Source organism: Hyperolius riggenbachi, chromosome 8 (genome assembly GCF_040937935.1).
Source record: "Hyperolius riggenbachi isolate aHypRig1 chromosome 8, aHypRig1.pri, whole genome shotgun sequence".
Lineage (NCBI taxonomy): Eukaryota > Metazoa > Chordata > Amphibia > Anura > Hyperoliidae > Hyperolius > Hyperolius riggenbachi.
The window spans coordinates 277,227,382-277,238,593 of NC_090653.1; the positions used below are offsets into that span (position 1 = coordinate 277,227,382).

At 48.0% G+C, this 11,212-nt stretch overlaps 1 protein-coding gene across 1 annotated transcript in view; it reads right to left on the reverse strand.

The window, feature by feature from the left end:
- EXD3 (exonuclease 3'-5' domain containing 3) overlaps positions 1-10,871 on the reverse strand; it is a 470,687-nt gene extending 459,816 nt beyond the window's left edge. Inside the window, exon 1 of the mRNA XM_068248968.1 lies at positions 10,787-10,871. The gene's annotated coding sequence lies outside the window, so the exon portion shown is untranslated. The remainder of the gene's footprint in view (positions 1-10,786) is intronic.
- Positions 10,872-11,212: the final 341 nt, after the last annotated feature.

Here is an 11,212-nt window from a genome sequence, read left to right on the forward strand (position 1 = left end):
GCCTAACACTAAACCCCACTGACCTACATAGACCTGCTCCCTCGCTGCTCCGCTGATAATCCGAAGCATAACTTACTCCCAGCATTCGACTATATTATAGCCAATAACCGATTACCAATCCTCAAATACTCTCGATAAGCTGGTGCCTAACTTACCTTTCCAGCGTGACTATAATATATGCGAGTGCATATTACTGATTAGGGTTGCAACAGTATGAAATATGACGGTATGATAACCGTCTCAAAAAATATGACGGTATTACACAATTATAGTCTTGCCGCTAATCTTTCGGGGGGCCGTGCTCAGCTACGGGGAACAACGGAATAGTGAGGCAAGCCACAAGAGAACCCTGACACTTACATCTCTTAACCACTTGCCGACCAGGGGATGTTACACTGATCGGTGCTGCGTGGGCTCTACAGCCCGCAGCACCGATCAGCAGTGCAGCAGGGCGATCAGACTACCCCCCTTTTTTCCCCACTAGGGGGATGTCCTGCTGGGGGGGTCTGATCGCCGCCGGCTGCAGTTGCTTAGCGGGGGGGGGCTCTTCAAAGCCCCCCTCCGCAGCGCTTTCAGCCCTCTTGCCAGCTCCCTCCCTCTCCCTTCCCCTGTGTGCTGCGCAGGACGGATTTCCGTCCTGCGCATTGAAGGATAGGCTTCAGCCTATCATATGCCGGCGATCCCCGGCCAATCAGAGGCCGAGGATCGCCGATCTGCCTTACGGCGCTGCTGCACAGCAGCGCCGTATGATGTAAACAGCGGGGATTTCTTCCCCGCCTGTTTACATTTTGCCGGCGAGCCGCCATCGGCGGCTCTCCGGCTGTTCACGGAGACACCCTCTGTGAACTGACATGGAAAGGCAGCTCGATCGAGCGGCCGTTTCCATGGTAACCCGCAGACGACCAGTTTACGCCAATCGGCGTTAGCTGGTCGTCAAGAGGTTAAGGTAAGTATCAGATCTTGTACCAGAGCTTTGGCTCGGGTACACTTTAAAGGGAACCAGAGAGGAACGGTGCTAAAAAAAAAAAAAAAAAAAAAAAAAAAAAAAAAAAAGGAAGAAGCTTTTATACATACCTGGGGCTTCTTCCAGCGCCATAAGCCTGGTTCGCTCCCACGCCGCCATCCTCCGCTTCCTGGATCGGCAATACCGGGTCCCGTCACTTCCGGCGGACGCGGCCAATTGTCCGCATCACAGGGGCTCCCTCCATACATGGAGGGAGCTCCGTGTGATGCGGACTATTGGCCGCGTCAGCCGGCCGACTGGTGGCCATGACGGGACCCCGTACCGGCGGATCCAGGCAGCAAAGGACGGCGGCGTGGGAGCGATCCGTGCGTATGGGGCTTGAGGAAGCCCCAGGTATGTATAACATCTTTTTTCTGGGGCCTCTGGTTCCCTTTAAAGTATGTTACAGCCAGATCCCGAAAACTTTGGGATCTTGCCAGCCAATACCCAAACTGGCCAGCTACTGGTGCCCCCAGTATAGGTTAGCCAGGTAGGTGCCTCCAGTATAGGTAGCCAATATAGTTGCCCCAGTACAGGGAGTGCAGAATTATTAGGCAAATTAGTATTTTGACCACATCATCCTCTTTATGCATGTTGTCTTACTCCAAGCTGTATAGGTTCGAAAGCCTACTACCAATTAAGCATATTAGGTGATGTGCATCTCTGTAATGAGAAGGGGCGTGGTCTAATGACATCAACACCCTATATCAGGTGTGCATAATTATTAGGCAACTTCCTTTCCTTTGGCAAAATAGGTCAAAAGAAGGACTTGACAGGCTCAGAAAAGTCAAAAATAGTGAGATATCTTGCAAAGGGATGCAGCACTCTTAAAATTGCAAAGCTTCTGAAGCGTGATCATCGAACAATCAAGCGTTTCATTCAAAATAGTCAACAGGGTCGCAAGAAGCGTGTGGAAAAACCAAGGCGTAAAATAACTGCCCATGAACTGAGAAAAGTCAAGCGTGCAGCTGCCAAGATGCCACTTGCCACCAGTTTGGCCATATTTCAGAGCTGCAACATCACTGGAGTGCCCAAAAGCACAAGGTGTGCAATACTCAGAGACATGGCCAAGGTAAGAAAGGCTGAAAGACGACCACCACTGAACAAGACACACAAGCTGAAACGTCAAGACTGGGCCAAGAAATATCTCAAGATTTTTCTAAGGTTTTATGGACTGATGAAATGAGAGTGAGTCTTGATGGGCCAGATGGATGGGCTCGTGGCTGAATTGGTAAAGGACAGAGAGCTCCAGTCCGACTCAGACGCCAGCAAGGTGGAGGTGGAGTACTGGTTTGGGCTGGTATCATCAAAGATGAGCTTGTGGGGCCTTTTCGGGTTGAGGATGGAGTCAAGCTCAACTCCCAGTCCTACTGCCAGTTTCTGGAAGACACCTTCTTCGAACAGTGGTACAGGAAGAAGTCTGCATCCTTCAAGAAAAACATGATTTTCATGCAGGACAATGCTCCATCATACGCGTCCAAGCACTCCACAGCGTGGCTGGCAAGAAAGGGTATAAAAGAAGAAAAACTAATGACATGGCCTCCTTGTTCACGTGATCTGAACCCCATTGAGAACCTGTGGTCCATCATAAAATGTGAGATTTACAAGGAGGTAAAACAGTACACCTCTCTGAACAGTGTCTGGGAGGCTGTGGTTGCTGCTGCACGTAATGTTGATGGTGAACAGATCAAAACACTGACAGAATCCATGGATGGCAGGCTTTTGAGTGTCCTTGCAAAGAAAGGTGGCTATATTGGTCACTGATTTGTTTTATTTGTTTTTGTTTTGTTTTTGAATGTCAGAAATGTATATTTGTGAATGTTAAGATGTTATATTGGTTTCGCTGGTAAAAATAAATAATTGAAATGGGTATATATTTGTTTTTTGTTACGTTGCCTAATAATTATGCACAGTAATAGTCACCTGCACACACAGATATCCCCCTAAAATAGCTAAAACTAAAAACTACTTTTAAAAATATTCATGTAACGATCGGTGTCAGCACACAGAGAGAATCTGATTATTGATGATCTGCAGAATCATCAACAATACAGATGTATACCTGATTATAGATGATCTGCAGAATCACCAATAATACAAGTATGACTAACCTCTGGACACCTAATAAAAGTGTTTGATGAACCTGAAGGCTATCGCCCGAGAAGCGGGAGATATAGGCAGCCTGGCCAAGAACCACCTGAGGGGCAGGTGGCCCTAGGCAGTGCAGAAACTATCTCCTTGATAGTGAAGACCTGGCAACCAGGAATAATAACAATCAGATGGTAGACTGTACTGCAGCCAGGGGACTCCAGAGGAAGAGGCCACTGGCTGCTAACAGGCCAGACTCTCTGAGGAGCGGGAGTCCTGGTTGCAGCTGACACCTAGTGGAATGGTGTCACTGCTAGTACAGATAGACTGAGCACTCAGGGAGAGTGACAGCCTGGGAGGCCGGGCAGGCCAGGTCGGCAACTAGGGCTGCACGATTTTAGGTAAAAATTGAAATTGCGATTTTTTCACGATTTGTTTTCAAATCGAGCTTTGGCACTAAATTCACTATGCCCCCAGTATAGTTTAAAATAGAGAATCAGCAGGCAAAACATTGCCTGTGGATATGATCCTTGTGACAATTTGCTGTCTTACCCAAATAATGGATGATGGGCGGGGCCTACCCTGATACATTAACTAACCTCCGAAATCTGAACACATATGGGTACTCAGGCCGCCTTAATATGCAAAATGTCAAAATTTATTGTTTAAGAAATCAAGGACAATAATTACTCAGTTAATCACAATAGGACAAAACACACATGATTCAGAATTAAAATTGCGTAAGCAAAGCTATCATTTAGCCATCAATCAGCCACTACAATAAATATGCCAGCTTAGTAATGCTTAGGGGAATAACCCATCCATACATCGCAAGCATGCCGCGCTTCCATACTGGTGCCATGCGCTATGGAAAAAAATGATATATGTATATATATATATATATATATATATATACATGGTAGAGGCCCCCCTCTTTCTCTCTCTCCTCCTCTTGGGACCAAGGATTTATGTTCCCGTTGTAGTCCACCATGCAAAGGCAGTTAAGTGAGCCTGGGGGCTAACAAAAATTCATTCCCCCACGGGTGATGCAGTTCATATGTTGATCAATGAGGAATAAAGGGTGGATCTCACCATGTAGTTTAGCTAGCGTCCGTCCTGTCACCGGGCTCCTAAATGCCGTTATAGATTCCACTGTGAGGTGATTAGATGGATAATAGAACGCATCTCAGCTCGTGCTCCCCGATATTTATGATGCCTTTATCCTGGCAGTCTAGTTAGCTGCTGTACTCCGACCGGACCTCCGGGAAGAACGGAACGCTATTCCGTGCGCTCGCAACACGGAAGCGCAGCAAGAACCGGGCTGCGTGGCTCCGCCCACCGACGTTTCGCGTCACTTGCGACGCTTCATCAGGGTGTGGCTTCGATGTACGCAAGAGCTCATTAAGAATAGTCCACAAGAGCCCGCCTCCTCTCTACGTACACACCGTGACCCATTGCACGGCGTGCAGTGGGATGGGCTAACGGCTCCATATCTACGCTTCAGCCTCAAGTCAGTACCTTTCCGCTCTAGTACAGATAGACTGAGCACTCAGGGAGAGTGACAGCCTGGGAGGTCGGGCAGGCCAGGTCGGCAACTAGGGCTGCACGATTTTAGGTAAAAATTGAAATTGCGATTTTTTCACGATTTGTTTTCAAATCGAGCTTTGGCACTAAATTCACTATGCCCCCAGTATAGTTTAGCCAGATACTGCGGGCGGACGATTGCTTTAAAGAGACTCTGTAACAATTTTTTCAGCCTTAGTTCTTCTATCCTATAAGTTCCTATGCCTGTTCTAATGTGCTGAGGCTTACTGAAGCCTTTCCTAATTACACTGTCTCTGTAATAAATCAATGTATCTTTCCCCTGTCGTGTCTGTCGGGCTAAGGCTTTGAATGTGTGGAATGTGCAGGGCTGCTTGTCATTGGATAGAAGCGATACACACCCTCTGCAGGCCCCCTGCACACTCTGAATGACTCACACACTCTGTATATGTGAGCCTATTAGGAGCTGGTTAGTTTGTTTGTAAACACTGCCTAAAACTGTTAATTACAAGCCAGGATTGCAGCAGAGAGTGGCAGAAACAGCACAGAGGGGCACAGGAGAAAATAAGGAATAGAATGGTATGTTTTTTAGTGTAAGAATATTAGAGTACAGATTCTCTTTAAGAGAAACTCCGACTCTTGAACTTTATCCCAATCAGTAGCTGATACCCCATCACAAATGGATCATCAGGGGACTCTATATGGCTGATATTGTGGTGAAACCCCTCCCACAAGAACAAGAAAAGAACGTACTCTTGGCAGTTTGCTGTCTGTGAACCTTGCTGCTTTGTGGGAAATAGCTGTTACCAACTGTCAAAAACCATGCAGCAGCTACTGTCAGCAGTGTTCACTGGTGTTCCTTTTTAAGAGCCGGGCAGCGGGGGCGGTTCATGTGAGGGCAGCGGGGGGCGGTTCACGTGAAGACGATATAGTTATCGTCACTATCTGCAGTTTTCAGAGTGCCCGCCCGCTGCCCGCACGCTCGTCTGGCTGCACCGCTGTGCGCCGATTGGCCAGAGCCGCCAGAAGCAGTGAATATGTATTGTGGTTAATGAGCGGGGAGGGCGGGTCCACTCGAGAGAGTGGATAGTGATGGAATGACGGCAGCGGTAGGTGGAGCTGTACAGCGATTGGTAAAGCTGTGTGCCGCTCGCTCGAGTGGACCCGCCCCCCCGCTCATTAACCACAATACATATTCACTGCTTCTGGCGGCTCTGGCCAATCGGCGCACAGCGGAAGGCAGGCCAGACATGCGTGCAGGCAGCGGGCGAGCACTCAGTGAAAACCGAGGATACTGACGATCACCAGACCGTCTTGGCACGAACCGCGGTTTCGGTTTGGAACCGAAAAACCGTGCAGCCCTATCGGCAACACACGAGCAGATGAGGTACAGAGACAGAAGACTGATTCGGTAACCAGTACAGGCAGGGTCTGGCAACAGGTAGGCAGATATGCAGAGGTACCGAATCAGAAGGCAAGAGAAAGGTCGACAGAGCAAATAGTCATAACATATAAATATAACAGAGTTCTAGCTTGGGGTGTGAGGTCCTTGGTCTCGACACCCGGGAACTAGTCTAGAGTATAACACAGCAATGACACAGTATCCCTAAACTTGGGTGTGATGCAGGGCTGTGGAGTCGGAGTCGTGGAGTCGGAGTCGTGGAGTCGGGCAATTTTGGGTGCCTGGAGTCGGAGTCGGAGTCGGGAAAAAATGCACCGACTCCGACTCCTAATGAATTTGTAACTAATTAAAATAAAAAATATGATAAAATGTTCTATTTCTCAGATAATAGTCATTAAAAATAATGTATATATACAGTAATAGCTGTGCTTAGTCCACAAAAATGAAATAAACCAATCAAAATTAGTTACTTGTGCTGCTTCAATAAAGCAGTCCCCGTATTTTTAAGGTCAGATATACATATCTGATTGTGACTGTATATATGATGTGTACACAGGTATCTCTTATATATACTAAATAACATCTATGCTGTAAGAATAAAGCCTGATGTGTAGCTGTGTCACTAATAGAGATGGTCAACGAGATGGAAATAATTCTGCATTGATGCTGATTTATGCAAATGTATGCACTCCCTTTGCTGATGAAATCAAATAATTTGATATGTTGTTAAAATTTGGTTTGGTGACTACAAATTAAAGGGTAACTGAGACGGATGAAAAGTAAAGTTTTATACATACCTGGGGCTTCCTCCAGCCCCCTTCAGGCTAATCAGTCCCTCGCTGTCCTCCACCACCCGGATCTTCTGCTATGAGTCCTGGTAATTCAGCCAGTCAGCGCTGTCCGGCCGCATGCCGCTCCCACAGCCAGGAACATTCTGCACCTGCGCAATAGTGCTGCACAGGTGTAGTATGCTCCTGGCGGCGGAGTGTGTGCATGCGCACTACGCCTGACTGGCTCAAGTACCTGGACTCATAGCAGAAGATCCAGGTGGCGGAGGAGGACAACGAGGGACTGATTATCCTGAAGGCGGCTGGAGGAAGCCCCAGGTATGTATAAAACTTTAATTTCATCTGTCTCAGGTTTACTTTGTTACACAGTAGTACTATACTCTACATATGCACTCCCCACAGAGCGGCAGGGAATCCACTGAGAATGCTGTGCACATTGAACACAGAGGTGTTGTCTGTTTACAATCTCCTCATTCCCCTGCAGAGTACCTGCACATCATTCTTACATGTACCCACACTTACACTGCCTAGGACCTGATAGATGTTCTTTGTTCCGGTTTGTACCTTTTACAAGTACTCTTACCAAGGACTAGTTTTAGTCTAAAGGGAATAAATATAGTAGTCTACATATCCTTCTCACTTCAGTTGTCTTGTAAAATTCCTAAGCGTTGGCAGTTAAGAGACGAATTTCATGTTACATACTTTTAATCAACAAAATTGTAATATGCAAATTAGAGGAGACGGAGTCGTGGAGTCGGAGTCGGTGGAATCCTAAACTGAGGAGTTGGAGTCAGAGTCGGTGGATTTTTGGACCGACTCCACAGCCCTGGTGTGATGTCCTTGGTCACAACACCCTGGAACTGGTCTAAAGTATAATGCAGCAATGACACACTATCCCTAAGCTGGGGTGTGAGGTCCTTGGTCACAACACCCTGGAACTGGTCTAACATATAACACAAGCGTAATCTGGCTAAGTGTGAATTCCCAGGTCCTCCTGGTTCTAACACACTGTGGGATCTGACTGGTCTGAGTGCTCACACGTAAGTATTCGCAACGGCAGACAACCAGCAACTGACAGGTAAGATGTATATATAGCGCAGTGCTTCTCAGCGCCGCCCAGCACCAGTCAGCCAATCACCCACTGCGCTGGGATCAGCTGATCGTCCTGATCAGCTGACCCCGCTCCTACTGGCATAAAGGTCCTGCCTCCCAGCGCGCGCGTAGCTCTCCATCTGTGTGCACTACTAGGCTCAGACAAACCAGACGCATGCTGCTGTGCGGAAACCGCCGGTCTGAACGCGGAGACAGCCGTCCCGCTGCCAGACCGTGCGGCGGTGTCTCCGCAATCCATTACAATTCAGCTTTGATATTAATGAGTTTTTTGGGTTCATTGAGAACATGGTTGTTGCTCAATAATAAAATTATTCCTCAAAAATACCACTTGCCTAATAATTCTGCACTCCCTGTATATAGATAGGTATAGTTGCCCCCAGTAGTTATAGGTGCCTCCAGTGTAGGTAGCTAGTATAGTTCCCCCAGTATAGGTATAGGTGCCTCCAGTGTAGGTAGGTAATACAGTTACCCCCAGTATAGGTATAGGAGCCTCCAACTAAGGTAGCTAGTATGTTCCCCCAGTATAGGTACAGGTGCCTCCAGTGTAGGTAGCTAGTATAGTTACCCCCAGTATAGGTGCCTCCAGTGTAGGTAGCTAGTATAGTTACCCCCAGTATAGGTGCCTCCAACTAAGGTAGCTAGTATGTTTTCCCCAGTATAGGTATAGTAACTTCCTCCAGTATAGATATAGCTGCCTCCAGTGCAGCGGCGGGAGAGAGCGGGCAGAACCTACTCACCTGCCTTCTTCAGCCAGCCACACATGGCGTCTATCTTGATCCTCCCAGGCGTCATCACTTTAATAACAGCGCCACCTGTGATGACATGCGGCTATGTCATCACAGGGGGCACCGTTACCAACCCCTGGGAGGAAGTAGATTGTAGCCGCGTGTGGCTGAATGAAGGAGTAGTTTCTGCCCGCTCTCCCCTGCCGATGTATTCGCTCTTCTCCCGTCGACCCGGCCGCTCTCCCCCGCCAATGCACCGCTCTCGCCCCCTTATACCAGTAACACGGGATTGTGCATGGTGTGATTACCATGCACAATCAACACTATTGCCAATCCTCTGATAACTTACCCCCCGGCACTCTTCAATATAGCCGAGCGCCTATTACTGCTGTGCCAAATAGGCGGTGTTCGAGTACTATACTCTAACTTCGGTGCCCAAGTTAACTGTTCAGCACCGCCATAGTAGAAAATTACATTGGTAGAGCAGTGCGCCCATTTTACCCGATTCACATTCTCCAATTGTGGCCGGTAAAGTACCCCTGAAGTGAGTGGGATAATAAAGGTGCCATTTTGTTAATGGTGCTGTGACATATGTCACAGCACCATCTTTTCAGTCGTGTCCTCTGTGTAACTCACTCTGGTCAGCCCAAACCTTGGACTTACTAGAATGTCGAATATGGGCAGGGAGGAAATGGCAGTCATCCTCCCTAAAAACCTTGTACTGCCATAATTTTAGACCTATACCTGTGTCACCGGTGCCATGGCCCTGACCCAGAAGCACTTTTAGGTTACTTTCAGGTAAGCGCCATCGCAGTGAAGATGCCAGCAGGTATGAGAGGAGGCAGCGGGGGAACAAAAGAGCAGACAGGGCAGAAAAGACAGCAAAGGCAGTAGGCGAGTTATGCTGTGGTGTTACTTTTAACAGGTAGTAAAATTACGCGATACAGGAGTACTTTAATTAGGAATAAGCCTCTCCCTTACTTTTATTTTATTTAGTACTTATATAGTGCCGACATCTTCTGCAGCGCTGTGCAGAGTATATTGTCTTGTCACTTAACTGTCCCTCAGAGGAGCTCACAATCTAATCACTACCGTAGTTATACGTCGGTGTATGTATTTTGTAGTGTATGTATCGTAGTCTAGGGTCAATTTGGGGGAAAGCCAATAAACTTATCTGTATGTTTTTGGGATGTGGGAGGAAACCCACATAGACAGGGGTCACAGAAGACAGGAAGTGAGAATACTACTCCCTCCTGTGCCACAAGGTGTATCTGCCTGCCTCTGGGAAAAAAAATGTTTATCGTTCATATGGAAGCTTTACAGTCAGTTCAGGAGACGCATCCCGCTCGCCCATCCTCCACCGCTTTCCAAAGTATATGCACACATGGAGATATTGCTTTCTTGGCAGTTGGAAAAAGCTGTTGTTGTTTCCCATGAGGTTCACAGACAGCAATCTGTCATGTCTGGAAGCAAGAACACAGGGACAGGATGCAGGGACACAGGGGTTTTATTATATAGGACTAGTAGACCCAAGCCCATTTTAAAACAGGCTCTAGGTCTGTTTTTTTAAAAGTGCCGCACATGCACCCACTGCTCATGCGCGCGCGCGTCCGTCCGTCCGTGCACACATACACCCGGCTCTGTCCCCATCCTTCTGTCTCAACAGCTGTCTGGGTCCGTGCTGCGCACATGCACAGTAGCAAAAAGCACAGACCCAGCTACACAGAGTCAGGCACACACAGGGGTTTTATTATAGAGGATACCATGTAATCTACAAGTGATAAGCTTTTGGAGGAGATGGGAGTTTCAGTTACACTGAGTTCTACAATGCTCTCCAGACATACAGCCTCCATATTTCAGGCACTATCACAGCAGCCCTAGGAGAGGCTAGGGGGTGTCAGCCTGTCTCTGCTGAACTCAGAACCATCACTGTGTACATGAGAAGGGAAGAGCAACCTCTAATATCCCCCTCCCCCTGGCTGAGGAGACCAGGAAGTGCCTCCAGGTCTATAGATCTGCCCAATTCCATCATACATCATTTACCAGAACTCCCCACCGGCCATAAAGACCTCAGTATATCCCAGGCCTACACTCCATCCTCCACACACCGCTGAGAGCCACCTACCTCTCCTGACTGCGCACACGCCTCCTCACCCGGAACCTTCCTTCCCCTACTCTGCGCCGCACGGACATATATGGACGGGGGACTGACAGCAGAGTGAAACCGCTCGGCCTGCTGGACGGTTTCCATGACAACGCACACCGCGCGTTCACGGAAGTGGCAACACGTGCGGCTGCGTCCACACTGGGCTGCCTGACATCCCCTCTGCTGCTCGGGAGTTTCAGTTTCCAGCAGGGATTTTTTTTTTTTGCAATAATAATAATAATAATAAATCCAAATGCCACGCCTGCAGTTCAGCTACACAGATGCATCAGTCATGGCACATGCTTCACTTCATCCTATATAATAATAATAATCCCTGTTGCTGTGTCCTCCTGGAACTGTGTCCATGTCAGTTGTGGCAACTGGCAGTCTGGCAAGCAGCCATGC